At 41.4% G+C, this 16,634-nt stretch overlaps 1 non-coding gene across 1 annotated transcript; it reads left to right on the top strand.

Annotated features, from left to right (window-relative positions):
• The first annotated feature begins 326 nt into the window (after nucleotides 1-326).
• On the top strand, nucleotides 327-400 carry TRNAQ-UUG (transfer RNA glutamine (anticodon UUG)). The gene has a single exon. It is a non-coding gene; the product is annotated as a tRNA-Gln (tRNA).
• The last annotated feature ends 16,234 nt before the right edge of the window (nucleotides 401-16,634 follow it).

Below are 16,634 nucleotides of genomic sequence, written 5' to 3'. Positions count from 1 at the left end.
GGTCTATACACAATGTACCTAGATGGTTTCAAAAAAACAGTCAAGGCAAGATCTCAAAAAGAAAGAAATACCTCAAAAACTACAAAGTATCAAATTTGACATATGAAGTCAAACTGACTCCAAATAAGCCGAAACTGGATGAGCAGTATCAGGACTATGCAGTTGATAACTACATGTCTTCAAAAGTTACAAAACAACTCTACACACCAAGTAGAAGCAAAAGCCTGTGATTTTAGAGGAGTCCTACCGTGTGGCGAGCGAGATTTTTTGAGCGAGAAAAAATCCGAGTAAATGAATAAAGTAGTTGGAAAATTTGAATTCCCCCCGCACCGATAGCTCAATTGGATAGAGTACCTGGCTTTGAATCAGGTGGTTAAAGGTTCAAATCCTCTTCGGTGCCAATGCCACAAAGAACACGCCTCTAAAGGGCAAATGCAGTTATTCAATCCTATTTGTCACTTACCTGTTGCCATTGCGTGTCGCCAAAAAACACCCACGGCACGGTTTAACGTTAAGGAAACATCTTGTTGTAACTGGCATGCATTTTCAACAAGATGTTTCCTTTACTATGGAGATACCTATTAACTATATAACTTTGGGCCATTAAACGATTCTACTCTTTTTAGCTTAGCTACAAACAAAGGCAAGTCACTTTTCGGCTAAACGGAAAGGCAAAAAAACCAACCAATAAAATTTATGGCTAGCAATCAAATTGCAAGAAAAGAGGTAAGCTACGCTTTGGCTTTCGGAAAAGTTATGAATACAAAAAACAAGAAACTAGCAATAATAGCTACATCAACAAAAAGAGAAAACCACCCTTTACTTCGGAACGACTGCCAAGGTATGCATTATGATTAAGTCTTTCGAAAATTATAGGTAGCATGCATCGTGCATGCATCTCTAGCCAATGGTAGTGATTACGTATATGGTCAACCCCATGGATCATTACTGTAAGGTCTATGACCCCGACCAAATAGAGCACCATTGTACCATGGAATGAACATAATGAAAAAAGTTACTATTTTTAGCAGTTTTTTAAATTCTGTCAGTGCCATGATGTTAAGAATGTTATAAAGCTTCCAAAAGTGAATTAAAATATTTTTTGTGAAAAAAATATAAAAATAGTAAGTTTTTGATCACCCGACCCGTCTAGTTTTGACCGTCTCGAAAAACTGCACCCGTGCCCCGAAATTGAAAACAATGCATTTTCGAACCTCGGGGGCTACTAAATATGGCAGGTACTCGGACCAGTACGCCTTAGTTAGAGCTAGTATAGCAATTTACGGCATTAAATTCCGACTCGTATGGGCCGTTTTAGCCTAAAACCAATTTTTCCTAAAGTTGTGCGGGGAGGCACCGGGGCTCGAGGCTGTGTGGGAGCAGGTTCCAGGCCACTCAGAGCCTGCTTTAGCAGCTAGGGGGCGCCCTCTCTTCTTGTGGGATTTTTGGGAGAGTTACCAAGCTTGAGAGTGAGTGTGAGAGTCAGTTACACTAGCTAACTAGACACTTGGTAGTCATGTAACTGGACTTGCCATACATAAGTGGAGTAGCTCTCAGATGCAAAGAGCAAGCCAACTCGATTTTCAGCATGGAGAGGCCTATTTAAGAGTGTGCTCACACACACACACACACACACACACACACACACACACACACACACCCAGTACACATGCACACACCTACACACGCACACACCTACACACACCTTAGGTGCTGCCGGCCACACAGTTTTTCAAGGAGAAGCAAACGAGGAAAGCACTGCCGGATTCTCATCTTGAGAACTCATTTGGATCAGAAAATCGAGAGGATTTCAACCCCTAATCACGGTAATCATGATTTAATTCATGATCTTCTGTAATTCTCTTCATCATTCTCTTAATTCCTAATCTACTATGCTTAATCCTAGCTATAATTCCCAATAGTTGCTCTCTAATTCTCCATATCTATATTCCATTATATAATCATCATCCAATAGCTAATTATGCAGCCATTCATCACTCTTAATCAATGATTAATACATGATTAGAAGAGATTTCTCTCTCCAGGCAACATAGTAATTAATTGTCAAGCCGATAATGATGTAGATTTGATGAAATTCATTCTTTTAGCACACAATATTGGTGTAACTAACTTAGATTCAATTTTCTCATACATTAAGATGTGATTAAGGAAAAATTAATCCATCAATAAGCCACTAAGAAGAGAATTTTTCTCTCACCTATGCATGCGGTAATTCTGCATCTTTCTAATTGTATTAGGAAAGTGATTGAGCTTGCTTAATTCATCTCTCTTGTAATTTAATTATTAAAATTCTGAAATTATTAATCATATAATCCAAGTGATTAACTTTAGAGCCGGTTCACATAGGACAAGTAAAGTATTATCCATAAAATTACTATGTCTCGAAGGAAAAATCTAACCCTCTTGTATAAGGGAGATTGTTCAATGACTCTGATCTATCATTTGGATTGTCATGATGCTCTTGGGAATTAGCTCTTTTCTCCAAGTCTATCATTTAAAGTAGTGAGTATAAAATGGCCCCGGTTAAGAGAACTCGCTTCGGTGGTGCCCATGACCGCGAGGCGGGAACGAGCAATGTGTTGGAATTAGGGTTGCAGAAAAACACACACAGCTTGGAGAAGACGAAGGAAGCTCAAGGCACACAATAGAGAGTATGTTACTTAGTGTGCAATGGAAAGATAGATAGCCCTAGAGTGATGGGCGTATATACAATGCACGGGGGAAAAAACCTCCTAAAGAGGTAAAAAATGCCCCGGCGGTCCTAGTGTGTTCACACACATCACTACCACATGTATATGGTAACAAATCCCCCCTGGAGTGATGCGGTGAACGAGAGCTGGCACATGAGTAAAGGGAAGTGCCATGCCCTGAGGACAGGATCAGTCCACAAAGGGGAGTAAGCCTAAAGCTTTGCGGAAAGCTTCAAGCTTCTCACGAGACAATGCCTTTGTGAAAAGATCTGCAAGGTTGTCCTGTGTTGGAACATAAGCCAAGCTGATCTCTCCTGCTGAGAGCCTCTCCCTGACATAGTGGTAATGCACCTCAATGTGCTTTGTGCGAGCATGAAAAACTGGGTTCCTCGCAACTGCCAATGCGCTCTGACTATCAGTGTAGATAGTGTTGGCAGTGTCTTGTCCAACACCCAAGTCAGCCATAAGGCGTCTGAGCCATACACACTCAACCGTAGCTGTGAAGACTGCCCTGTACTCAGCCTCACAACTCGAAGTGGCCACAGTAGGTTGCTTCTTGCTCAACCATGATATACATGAACTGCCAAGCATGAAACAAAAACCACTTGTGGACACTCGCGTGTCAAAACAACCAGCCCAATCTGAGTCCGAAAAAGCATGTAAGTCTGGCGGCAATGATCCCCCCTTGGGATAAAACAAGCCAAGATGTAAAGTGCCACTAAGGTAGCGGAAAATCCTCTTGACAGCCTGCCAATGCTTAGACCCTGGGCTATGCATAAATCTACTGACCTGCGAGACTGCAAACTGAATATCTGGCCTCGTGTTGCATACATAAATGAGGCAGCCAACAGCAGTTTAGTAAAGAGTGACATCAGCAGGATCGCCAGCATCATGTAGACTCAACTTCAAACCTGTTTCCATGGGAGTGGCAATAGGTTTGAAATCCTCAAGTCCAAACTTACATAGCAATGTCTCTATGTAACTTTTCTGACACAAGGCAATACCACCATCACACTGCTTAAACTGTATACCCAAGTAATGATGCAACAGCCCCAAATCTTTCATCTTGAAAGTAGCATTCAAATCAGCCTTAAATTCATCAATATGTCTCTCATTTGGTCCAGTGATCAGCAAATCATCAGCATAAAGAACCACAATGAGAAATACATCATCCTCACGCTTTACATACAATGTGCTTTCTGCTGGACTGTTACGAAAGCCTCGTTTAACCAAATGAGTGTCAGCTTTCTCATACCAAGTACGAGGAGATTGCTTCAACCCATACAAAGCCTTCTTACATTTGCACACTTTGTCCTCTTGTCCTTTTATGACAAAACCGCGAGGCTGCGTTACATAAACTTCCTCAAATATGTCACCATTCAAGAAAGCAGTAACAATGTCTGATTGATGTACATCCCAACCAAAATGAGCTGCCAATGCACATAGAAAACGCACAGTAGTCATACGACAAGTGGGAGCAAAAGTCTCTTCATAATTTATGCCTTTTTGTTGTGCATAACCCTTTGCAACAAGTCGAGCCTTATGGCGATCGATCTCACCATCCGGCTTGCGTTTCAACTTGTAAACCCACTTCGTACCAATGGCCTTTTTGCCAGGAGGCAAATCACATAAAGTCCATGTGTCATTCTCTATAAGTCCATCATATTCTGATTTCATGGCAGCAATCCAATTTTTTGAATTCTGTGCTTCATCAAACGACAGAGGCTCCTCAACATCATGTAAACTAGACACAGCCAAAGCATAACAATCTGATGCATAAGATGCATGGTGAGAGCCTGAACGAGTACGACTAGATAAAGGTGCATCCAATTTACTGTCACGCAAAGTGTGCACCAGCCATTTTGGCATACCTCTAGCCTGCTCATTTTCATCCCTTTCCTCATCAAGTACATCATGTATATCTGCATCAGTAATAGGCTGTTCTAAAACATTTTCAGAAACCCCCATAGGCTGTACATTTGCCTCATTGGAACTTACATTCGTATTTCCACCACTGAAAAGAGGCAACAAAGTGTCATAAATGTCCTGTGAGCTTACATTACTGTCTCTAGTACATGACAGCAAGGGTTGAACAGAATCTTCCACAAACACTACATCCCGTGAAACCAGAATACGTTTTGTTTGCGGATGATACAACCTGTAACCTTTGCTTTCAGCACTATAACCAACAAAAATACATTTGACAGCCTTATCATCCAATTTTCTGCGCTGCACTTGTGGCACCAAAGCATATGCCAAACAACCAAAAACACGCATGTGCTCAATAGAAGGTTTTCTATCATGCCATGCTTCATATGGAGTAATAGACTGCAAAGCTTTCGTAGGACACCTGTTAAGTACATAAGTGGCACACATGATGGCCTCAAGCCAAAAAGAATGCGGCAAAGCTTGACTTTTGACCATACATCGTGCCATTTCCGTTAGTGACCTGTTTTTCCTCTGAGCAACACCATTTTGCTGAGGTGTATAAGGCACTGTACATTGGTGTTTTATCCCACGACTAGCCAGAAATGCATTAAATTCATGAGACATATACTCCCCCCCTCGATCGGAACGGAGGGTGCCCATAGTACATTTTGAGACATTTTCATCCATAGCCAAAAATTGTTTGAAGCACATAAAAACTTCGGACTTCGCTTTAAGCGGAAATACCCACGCATGCCTGGAGTAATCATCAATGAAAGTCACGAAGTACAGGTAATTTCCCAAGGACGGAGTTTGCATGGCCCACAAACATCACTATGCACAAGCTGCAACCTGCATGTGGCCCTAACTGAACCATCCTTTGGAAACTTAGAACGCTGCATTTTACCCAGAATACAGCCTTCACAAACATGTTTGACAGGTGCTTCAAGAGGCAGCAAAGAAGCAACCATATCAGATTTCTGCAAACGCAGCAAACTGGCAAAATTCAGATGACCAAAACGTGCATGCCAAAGTTTTGCATCTGAAATAGCCCTTGAATCTGCAACAGCATTTGCAAAATTTTGTCCACACTTGTCATACAAAGTGAGCTTATACAGCCCACGGCACAAAAGCCCAGATGCAACAATTTCATCACCAAAATTGAGATCATGAACTGTACATCTGTCATCCACAAATTTGACTACAAGTCCAAGTCTAGCAAGTGCGGATACAGACAAGAGATTCTTCTTGATCCCAGGTACATAAAGTGCATCAACAAGTGTGAAGGAATTGCCATTAGCAGCAGTGAGCACAATCTTTCCAACTCCCTGAACTGGATAAGAGGCGTTGTTGGCACAAGTGACTAAATTCCCATGAGGGACAGACTCGAGAAAGGTAAACAATTCACGATGTGAGGTAATGTGCTTTGTAGCACCACTGTCGAAATACCACACATGTGAATCTGCAGCAACTGACAAGCATGCATCATGGACAGCAGGATTGTAAGTGCATTCTGCGCTAAAAGCCCATTCTGCATCAACATCAGCATCACAATCTCCTTTCACAGAAGACTCAACAATGGCTGCATTTGTAGTGGACCCAGCATTTGCAGTGGAACCACCCTCTTTCTTCCTAGCCTCTTTGGCCTTCAACTTAGGACACGACTTGATCAAGTGATCATTGGCTTTACAATAATGGCAACGCATATTCTTTTTGCCCTTATCACCAGAATTGCCAGACGAAGTGCTGCCAGCAGAAGCATTAGGAACAGAATTTTTTGCCACTCGCAGCAGAACCATAAGAAGTGGCTGCATTACTATTACCACCCTTTCTTTGAGAAGCAATAAAAGCCTGTTCAACTGCACGCTACCTAGTCCTGTTTTTTCTAGAAAGTGACTCTTGCAACAGCAATGTGCATAATGCATCAAACTTGACAACTTCAGGATTTCCTTGGGTCATCAGTCTCCAAGTACTAGCAAAAGTCTGGTAGGAATCTGGTAAGGCATCAAGAACAGTCTGCACAAGGGAACTGTCAGAAATGACTTCACCTGCAGAAATGTGTTGCTCATTGATATCCTTGACACTAGCAAGGAAAGTGTCCATATCATCTTCCTCATGCATAATCTTCGACTCTAGCTCTTTACGCAGCAAAGCAATTTTAGCCTCATTGCGGCTTGCATAAAGACCTGCTAGAATATCCCAAGCCTGTTTTGCAGATTTTGCTGAACGGATGTGAGGAATAATGGTGCGCTTCACAGACAACGCAATCAATGCATGAGCCTGCGCATCCTTAACATCCCAACGAGCTTGTTCTGCCGTAGGCAAAACAACTCTAACAACTGCAATCCTTGCAGCAAGACCTGCAACATCCTCAACATCGCCTACATCTTCAGAACCAGGACGTACATCAATGCCCTGCACAATGTTCCAGACACCTTTTGACACAAGAACATGTTGCATCATATAAGCCCACATAGGGTAGTTGTCCCCATCTAACCTGTCCTCAGCAGCAAACATCTTTAACACATCTGTGTTGTTGTTGTCAGCCATGGTAAATGCTGCACCTGATGTGAAAACTTCCCGAAAACAGGAGAAATGGAGCGGGAACAACTTGTGCTATATAGCACAAACCGTAGAAGACTATAAGGCACCTGTTATGCAGAAAACGGTACTGACAGAAAATCTGCACAAAATGATGAAATAGCCTGTGCAGTACTGCCCGTAGTGGAAACGGAGGCCGAAATGAGCCCAAATCAAAATTCTGAGCAGACCGAGGTCTTCGAGCTCCCCCAAAATATTTGTCGACCTGCGAACGCTCGCCAAAGCTCACTGAAATTGGAGAAAGTGAGCAGACGTGTGCTGGAGCAGCTGGCGACTAAGCCCGAGAGGACGTGACCTGCTCTGATACCAATTGTTGGAATTAGGGTTGAAAAAAAACACACAAAACTTGGAGAAGACGAAGGAAGCTCAAGGCACACAATAGAGAGTATGTTACTTAGTGTGCAATGGAAAGATAGATAGCCCTAGAGTGATGGGCGTATATACAATGCACGGGGGAAAAAACCTCCTAAAGAGGGAAAAAATGCCCCGGCGGTCCTAGTGTGTTCACACACATCACTACCACATGTATATGGTAACACAATGTGAATGGAAAGGGAAAATCTCCCATGGACGAACAAGCACCGGCCATCTCACAGGCCATTGACGAAGAAATGGAAGAGGTAGGTCACAATTTTATTAAAGTTGTTTAATTTAACAATGCACACGTTTAGCTAGGAAAGAACATATCCCCAAACATGTTGGAGAAATCCGATGGAAAGCTCGGCATTTAAATTCAATTGTATATTAAAGTTTAAGTAGGAAAGAATGGTTGATGGATATACTGTTTGCAATAGGAAAGAATGTCTGCTAGGGAAAATTTAGCTCGGCATGTTCATTCTATTTCCAATGTTGAACTAGTCCTGATCCCCCTAATGATCACAGGGGGCAGAGTTCCTGGTTAAGGGCTCTTGAATCCAAGACTTGTTTTCTATGCGGTGGCTACCCACGACTTGCTTTCTATGCGGTGGGAACCCACCTCTTGCTTTCTATGCGATGGGAATGTCCATGTCGTGCTTTCTATGCGGTGGACATACCTAGTTGTATGGGCAGCTAGGCGACAATGGGAGGAGTAAAATATCGTTGGAGGAGGGATGTTGTACCTCCAGAGCATTGGAATTTTAATGAATAAGTTTGAGTAGAATTTTACTACAATTACTGTCTTGGTGCCGCTTTGCAATATTGGTTGAAGGGCTGTATTAAGGAACTTGTGAATCGGAAACTAATCAATGAACTTATGTGTTGAACAACCATGTGTGGTAGTAATTAGATAACAAAAAGGAAGTGTGAGTATGGGGTAGAAAGTGGGGGCTTGGCTCGAGTTGCCAATGCCTATGACAAGGGTGGTCCTGATTAGTCGGGAACTCTCCGTCCCCATAGTTCTATAAGTTGACGCTATTATTACTCATTGCACGTAGAGCGAAAAAATTTCAAGTGTACGTGCCTCTGAAACATGGGGAAAAAGGCACTCGGGACTTCTCTCCTCTTGGAAGGTGGGTCTTAGGATCGCTAGATAAGTTAATCACGCTTCCTCTGCGAGGTGGAACTAGATCTCGATGCTAGTAGGCTCGAACTCGACTCACTTTGTGATGAGAGATCGTCCGCTAGATGAACCATAAACCACTTTGTTTGCTTCCGCTGTAGATCTAGTGGCCACCAGGTTTACCATCAGATCCGTCGTTTGAGACGACGGGGTGGGGACCTCACAATTACTCTCTCAACTCATAACAAGACCTAATCATTACTTTTCACTTATTTAAAAAAAATAATCACTTCACACACTCTTTCCTTTGGAAGGCCAAAAACTATATACCAAAAAGCAACATCTCATTTAATTTGTGTCCAAAGACAAACCATATTAAAGTAATTCCCACAAAACCATAGCTCAAGGGCATATGATGCCTAGGGAAATTACAAGCACACATCCACCCATGGAAACTAGAAATATTGCATTGTGCTCTCCAATGCTCTTAAGAAAGCCATGTGTGGAGTATTGGAGGATACACTCAAGTATTTCTTTACTTTAGGTTGTTCAAACTGGTGAAGAAATTTAGGATCCTAAAGAAACCAATGAAGAAATCACACAATGACCTTTACATGGTAAATTTTACAGACTCCTGCCATATACATGCCTTCTAATCTTTTACTCCCCAAGGCATAAATGAAGGTTCATGGTAATAAAGGAATCATGCTCTCTTCTTTGTAAAAGTCTTGAAGGCTTGGTCTCTTTTTCAGCCTAGTCAAAGCCGTTTGAAAGTGGCCACATCGACACATAAGGTTTGGGATGGGTGGTTGAAAAAAAGGTGGATAAAGCTATATCTAAATAAAATCAAGTCTAATTCTGTCTTAAACTCGCCATGATGTAGACTCGATTTAATTTAGATATTAGACTCTAGCAAACTATGTGAAAGTTGTGGAGCTTCACCATGTCTAGTACTACAAAGTGACTTAACAAGCACGATGATCAAGGCCTTTGTCCCAACACAATTTCAATGGCTTCTCTCAATCGTCCCAAAGTATCCATCTCAATCCTTGCTCGGACAAAGGCATTGCTCAACCACTGAAGCTAGTGTTCAGGAAAAGTGTGCCTAAGCTTAGCATTGAGCCGGTTGAAAAATCTAAACATCAGGTTGAAGGGAGGGAAAGAAGGAGAAGAAAATAGAGTTGAATTGTAAAAGATGCCCATGAAATTGATTTTTCCCAAACGGTGACTGAAGCATGTGAACATGCTCTGTGTGTCCTCTCTCTGTCTCACTCTCAGGAAACTCTGAAGGAGCGCACATCGGCGCGCGCTCTTTGAGAGAGTTGAGAGAGAGAGAGAGAGAGAGAGGACTTTGAAAATTCACGTCGCCTGAGGATCTGAGAGTGAGTGACGATTTAGGGATACTTATCGTGTTGACACTGGTTGTTTGGGATGCTACCTTGTCGTGCTCTCCCTGTTAGGATTCTACAGCATGCAGCCGGCGTGCGCTAGAAGAAATAGAGCATTGTAGTGTAGTGCGCAGCTGAGGGGAGAATTAAGAGCTGGTGTTAACACGCGCAAGGGAGGAATGAACAGATGAGGATCAGCGGCGCCACTATAGCTAACGTGGGATGTGAGGTTCTTCTCCCTTGCTTACTATTCCTACACCTCGCCACCCCTGGAGCGAGAGCCGAAATGCGTCGCTCCTCCTTGCTGTTCCTCGTGAGTAAAAGAGTTGACTGTGCTCTATCCCATAAGCAGGAGGAGAAGGTGGATTTTTAAGGTCAAAATTCCTACATGTTGCATTGCAGTCCCGCCACCATGTCTCACCATTGCTCTCTGTTCTGTGTGCTCTCTCTCTCTCTCTCTCTCTCTCTCTCTCTCTCTCTCTCTCACACACACACACACACACACACACACACACACACACACACACACACACACACACACACACACACACACGCGCGCGCGCGCGCGCGCACAGGCAAGTTTGCAAACGGAGAAGCAACACTCTCTTGGTGCTCGATGAGTACACCTGAATGCAAACCAAGCAAACACACACACACACACACACATTCTCTGAAAGGGAAAATTACCAAACTACTACTATAATTTGCAAAAATTCCCAAAACACTTTTTGAATTTCAAAAATTCCCAAAATACCCCCAATATTTTGTCATAAATTCCCAAAATGTCCTTCAAATTTTCCAAAATCCCAAAATACCCCTGGTTGTGAGAGTAAATGTTTCCAAAAAGAATTATTCTTTTTAGCTTCTCATAAGATGACTGATTGTCTATCATCCAAGATGCTAAAACAAGAATTCGAGCTGGTTATGTAGGCTTTGGAGTTGAATGGCTTTTGCGAGGTAATTTGTGATACATGCTAAGCACTCAAAAGAGGATCTCAATTGTTGAAAAGAAATAAAGATTGGCAAATCTTGAACAGTCCAACCAAAATAGATACAAGGGTATTTTGGGAGTTTTTGAAATTTGAGGGGTATTTTGGAAATTTCCACAAATTAGAGGGGTATTTTGGTAATTTTTCCTTGTGTGTGTGTGTGTGTGTGTGTGTGTGAGAGAGAGAGAGAGAGAGAGACAAAGAAGACTTCATCTTTGTTCTAGACGAATCTTTGTTCTTTGTTCTAGCCGAATCACCTCGGCCCCATCTTTACCCTTCATGTCCATAGTACCTCCACGATCTTTAGCACCCTTCCCGCCCTTGCCCATGAAGTTCTCTTTCTTTTGTTTCTCGTCATGAAAACTCAAAAAGAGGACTTTGGAGGAGTTTGTGGTCCTCTAAAAATTCTCAAAAAGAGGCAGCGCCGATGCGGTGGAGTTTTGAATAGTTTCTTTTTAAAGGTTTCGTTTATCTGGTCACTAGTCAAAATGAAGACGTTGACCTTCTTGCTTAGCTATTGTGCCTCCAACAAGCTTTTAGAATTTCCTTGCCCAACCAGATCCGATGAATATGGACCCTCATATTTGCCTTTCCTAGCCAACACCATTGTGTGAAAGTTATTGGTTGTAGCAGTCAATAACCCAATGAGCCCTTGGAGGGGAGTACCCTGTGGGTACATACTCAAGCATGTGCGCACTAGGATTTCACTTTGTTCAAATTTTGAAAACTAGAGTACCACCTAATAGGGGTGAGAAAACTCCACAAGGTAGTGGAGAGGCTCCAACATGATTACAACAGACATGTTAAAGGAAGCTAGTACAAGATCGGAGCCAAGTTGTTGCATACACTAGGGGTGGCAATCTTGTAAGAGTCTCACAAGAAGGGAGGTGAAGATGATGAAGTGCTTTGGGCATGACAGATTATCCTATGGTCGATAAGATAGAGATGCTGATGATGCAAAATTTGTCGATCAAATTACCGTGGATGCTACTACATCCAACTCATTGAACTAGTTGATTTCTTGAGGAATGCTTGAGTTGTTTAGGGACAATGATAGATAGATAATATGTAATTTGATGCTAAATGTTTCCTATTATGATTTAAGTTCTATATGTATTTTGTTGACTTTGCTCGTTTTTATGATTGCTCGGAAAGGTTTGCTCGGAGTTCGAAATTCCCCATTTTAGAGTTGACAAGAGCACGAAGTGATTCTGACATGATCAAACCTTACCAAATTCATTTTATGACTTGTTTTAGATGTATTAAATATGTTTAGGTCTTAATTTATCTTTTCATGCAAAAAAAGTGATTGTTGTAAGTAATCGCGATTGTTTACCTTTGTGCACATTTGGCTTGAAAATTATTTTACTACTTCACCTATCACTTGTACACATATCATGCCACATATCAACTTTAAGCCCAAAAGATCAAGAAAATCTCAGATTTTGTCAAAAAACGCACTAAAGGCTCTTTTGTCCAAATTATCAATTAACTGTCACATTTTTTTTATTCAACTCACGCCATATCTCTCATAGAGGCTCTATATCATGTCTAGAAGCAGCTTGCAACAAAAAATGTCTAATTTGTTGAAAAAGTTAATAACACAATTATTTACTTTTTCACCAAAATGAGTCCAAATTCCAACTTTGACCTTATGGGACCAAATTATATGATGTGACAAAGCCTACAAATCAATTTTGATCACATTTGGATCACAAAAACCCAAAATCCCTTTATATCTACTGTTTTAGAGTCTGAAGCCTAAATTTGGCACCATTTTCATTATGTGCACTCAAAGTAGCCCACACTTCACTTAGAGTATCTAACTGCCATATGTTTCAAGTCTATGATGTCAAAATGAAAAAAGCTACAAAAATCTCCCAGCTGTAACTAATTGCGATTATTTACTTTAGTTGCAAATTTTGCATGGATTGCATGATTTTGATCTCTACATGGTTTTACGCATCTATGCATGCTCAAAATTAGTTTGAAGCAAAATGGATATCATTTGTCAGCAATTGAGACTTAGGGAATTTCATAGCGGAATTCATGGAATTTTCTAACCTTGACACTGTATTCTCCAATTAGGTGCGATGCAAGCGGCTGAAAAAGCAAAGAAGAGGATGACTCAGAAGGAGAAGCTCGGGAATTTTCACCATACTGGTTGGAGCCAAGCTATGTGAAAACGACAAAGGCAACCTACCTGTCCAAGGAACAACTTGAAGAAAAAAACACTATAGTCTTCACCAACAGGTTCAAGAGTGAAGATGGACACCAGGCGGAGTTACAACTATTACCCAAGGAAGTTTATGATGTAGTTGCAAGGTGAGAAACTAAAGAAGCCAATAGAAGACTGGGACTTCAGGAATTCTACGACCAGGATTCACGTGGAGTGGATTTCCAAAGAGCCTATGAGTTGTTGTCCACAATCAAAGAAGGTGGATCTGCTCAGATCACGGATCAGCAAAAGCAAAAAGTGGAAGTGGTTATCAACAAAGACATAGTGGCTGAGGCACTAAAGATTCCAACGGAAGGTATGACAATGAGGGCCTGGGATAGGAAAACATTAGGTACTTTTACGAAGGATACCACTGCCGCACCTTCTTCAACCTCATTCTAAAGCAAGTGGAAGATCTAACTTTTTTTTATCATCAACACTCCCATTTCCTTTCAAAGAGACTGCCACAATACACAACTCCGAATCATGCAGTTGCAAAGCAAGTGTCGAAGTAAATGACAAGGCAGTTCATAGATCATGCTGTGAAAGTCAACGACAAGGCAGGCAATAGATCACGCACAATACATGCTTACAACACTCAAGAGCACAAAAAATGAAGGAAAGATCACATATCTCGGCTTTGAAAGTTCTACCACGAATCACATACCATGCTATTGGAATGGCAGATAACTTGCCACCAGCCCCATATCAGAATAGGTGAATAGTATCAGCTCAACCTTCTCCACAGACAACTAGATTGACAAAGAAAAGGGTATATAAATCAGATGAAGAATCAACAGAAAGCTCACTTGAAGCCCACATAGTGAAAGATCTGACAATGAGAAAAAGACGGCAAGGAGAGAAGAAATGAAGAAGAAAGCAGTGGCAACCCATCAAGAAGAACCTCAACAGAAGAAAGCAAGGTTCGAGAGGAAAAAAGAATCTTATGAAAGAAGCCGCCAAGCTGTAGGAGAAAACTCGGAATCATGGAATCCGAGGGAGATCAGGGGTCCAAGGACCAAGAAACCTGCAAAGAAGGTCCCAGAAGATCCGAAGGATTTTCTTGAGCGAATGTATGTAGAAGTTGAAGCCTTGAAGATACAAGAATCTCTAGAAGCACAAAGGAAAGCAAGAGAAAAGTTGGTTGACCAACAAAGGCAAGCAGAAGCTACAAGCTACAGAACAAAGTGAACCACATCATGAACAAGGAGAGATGTCTCAAGACCCACTTCACCCACTATGAAGCAAGAAGACCATCCCATGCCAAGTCCAAGCCCTTCACCAAGTGGTAAATCCAATGAAGGCGAGGAAGCAAAGGGAAAAGAGAAGCAACAGGAAGAGGCCAATTTTTAACTACCCGAGGGAGCATAAAAAACTAAAGCTCGACCTTCTACAACAACCCAAGCAGAATCAGCTGAGGCAGCCATGAAGCCTCAAGAAGAATCAGTTGAACCAGCTACAACGCCACAAGTAGAATCCACTGCACCATCAAAAGATCCGCAAACCGAATCTACCAAAACCTCTAAGAAACCCCAAGTAGAGTCTGAAGAATGGGAAACCAGGGATGAGGTCATCATTCAGGTTAATGAGTATGCAAAGAAAATGCAACTAATGACAAAAAAGATGCGAACAGTAGTAGTTAGACGCAATGCCAAGGCTTGAGAATTGGAACAGGTAATAGATTCTCTACAAGGTGAGCTGAAAGACAGAATGAACATCATTGAGGATCTTCAAGGACAGATTAAAGAGCTAAAAAATTGTAGCAGAACAAAATTAAATTGTAAAGGAAAGGCAGCAAAAACAGATGGAAGATTTAGGGGAGCTTCTCACGAAGCTGTTAGATGTATGCAAAAGCAAGTATCAACGACTAACGGAAGTGACCAATGGACGTTTAATCACTACTCAATCAGTCCAAAAGATCCAAGTGCAACTAGATGTAGCTAATGCCTCATTGCAATACTTTGAGCAAAGAATCAATGACCAAGCGGTATGTCTAAGGCAGACAAGGGAAAACCCAATTGTAGCTTCACTCAAGGGGACAAATGAAGTTTACAAAACTTTGGAAAAGAGATACAAGGACCTCGAACTTGAGTTGAATCTTGAACATGCGCAAAGACGAGACCTTGCTTTAATGCGGATACAAAGAAAAGAGCAATTGCTCAAGGAGATAGAGGATTTAAAAAGAGCTAACCAGGTCCTGAGAGAAGGACATACAAAAGCTCAAGAGGAGGCAAGAATATTTGAACAACCAATCATAGACATACCATCAGTTTTCTTTGCAGATATGGAAACACGGCCATCATAAGGGCTAGCAAGAGATTCATAGTTTCAAGTACCAATCACTAAAGAAGATCAAGTGCCAATGATCCGGCTTTCTGGAGAAGATGCGTTGAAAGAGAAGATTGTCCATCAAGTAGATGCTGAATGGAAAGCGGCAATGGGTTGAGAGTTGAGAGTTCTCCATTAAGTCAATGTAACTCAGTAGCTCACTCCCAACCAAATCACTGCTCAATGGAATCAACAATCATTGCCCTACCCTTTGATAAAGGTGGAGCTACCGCAAGTGGAAGAAAGACTTTACAAGGAAATGCAGGAAGAAGGTTCAGATGCTCTCCACCCAAAATGGAGAAAGAACTGACTCAACAAGAACTCATGATACCTCATTCTATTTACAAGAGCACCTACCATCCCCGGGGGATTCACTCTATATACAAAATGGGACGCCACCTGTGAGCAGACAACTTTGATAAAACCCCTATATACGACTCATACTAGGGAATATGACCCTCCTTTCTATGCTTATATAAAAATCAATGTAGAAAACTATCATACCCCTATTTTACATATAAAATTTATGCAACATGATCTAACTGAGTAAAACTAGTCAAAAAGTGTATAGCATAGTGACCCCGAGGGATTCACTATTAATAATGGGAGGTTGTCACATACGTGCATCCAAAGTAGAGAAACCCCCCTTATATACGGTATCTAAAATTCTAACATACTCCCCTACATACGGACAAGATATGGACATTCTCGTAATTAGCCATTTCCCCATATGGATTTTTACGGAATGTAATGACCCACTATTTTATGTATACTAGTAACATGACAATTTTAGAAGCACATGCTTTGCAATAATACATGTTGAACTGTAAATGATCAGAAGTGTAAATTGTAGTGTGCTATCATTTGAGAAAACATATCACCATGAAAAACAACAAATAAAATGAATACTAGATTAAAATAAACCAATTGATTCAATGTAATTTGTCAAAAAAATGAACAACATTTCCTTCGTAAATTGATACAAATCTTAAT

Source organism: Adiantum capillus-veneris, chromosome 22 (genome assembly GCF_014529385.1).
Source record: "Adiantum capillus-veneris isolate H3 chromosome 22, ASM1452938v2, whole genome shotgun sequence".
In the NCBI taxonomy this organism is placed as follows: domain Eukaryota; kingdom Viridiplantae; phylum Streptophyta; class Polypodiopsida; order Polypodiales; family Pteridaceae; genus Adiantum; species Adiantum capillus-veneris.
The sequence above is the reverse complement of the archived record's forward strand: the minus strand, read 5'-3'. Positions and strand labels throughout refer to the sequence as shown.